Source organism: Schistocerca serialis, chromosome 9 (assembly GCF_023864345.2).
Source record: "Schistocerca serialis cubense isolate TAMUIC-IGC-003099 chromosome 9, iqSchSeri2.2, whole genome shotgun sequence".
NCBI lineage: Eukaryota > Metazoa > Arthropoda > Insecta > Orthoptera > Acrididae > Schistocerca > Schistocerca serialis.
Window position 1 is genome coordinate 95,632,855 of NC_064646.1, and position 777 is coordinate 95,633,631.

Here is a 777-nt window from a genome sequence, read left to right on the forward strand (position 1 = left end):
GTCCAGATGATACCAGTCACACCAATTAAATACCACCACCGCCACCTGAAACATGAAGGTGTGTAGGGCGTATATCATTCAAGAAATGCATAATTTTGTACTTTTTCAGTTGATTACAAATGTTTACTAAGATGGTATTTGTTCTTTCGGACATGTCCGAAAGAACAGATACCATCTTAGTAAATATATAGCTAAGGCTCACCGGCCACTTGACCATCCTCTTCTTCTGTCCGAATGCACAAACAGTGCCCGAACTCTTACGAGAATCGGCAACGCGCCGCGAGTAATGAGTATAATGGGCGGGGGCACTACGAATCTAGTGAGGGATAATACGTTGAGAATGTGGGTTTCGCGGGAGGCGTGCCAGAGATAAATCCCTGCAGTCGCTCTATCCTCTGTGTCCTCGGTGGCTCAGATGGATAGAGCGTCTGCCATATAAGCAGGAGATCCCGGGTTCGAGTCCCGGTCGGGGCACACGTTTTCATCTGTCCCCGTTGACGTATGTCAACGCCTGTAAGCAGCTAAGGGTGTTCATTTCTTTGTGATTACAAATGTTTCTCATATCTGTTCTCCTTGACTCGTCAAATGACTGGCAAATTCTCGAACAGTGTAAATCTACTGTGACATTCCACGCAGTTAAAGGAATAGCCTGTCAGGAGATATTAATGAACCAAAGTCTGTTGCGCAAACCCGCGATATTAGCTTGACTGCAGGCAGAGCCCAAAACTTACATCCCGCAGCCCTGGGAGGTGGGGATTTTACTTAAGGAAAAGAAAC

The 777-nt window shown here is 46.3% G+C and overlaps 1 non-coding gene across 1 annotated transcript; it reads left to right on the top strand.

The window, feature by feature from the left end:
* Nucleotides 1-400: 400 nt before the first annotated feature.
* Trnai-uau (transfer RNA isoleucine (anticodon UAU)) lies at nt 401-474 on the top strand. Its single transcript has one exon. It is a non-coding gene; the product is annotated as a tRNA-Ile (tRNA).
* The last annotated feature ends 303 nt before the right edge of the window (nt 475-777 follow it).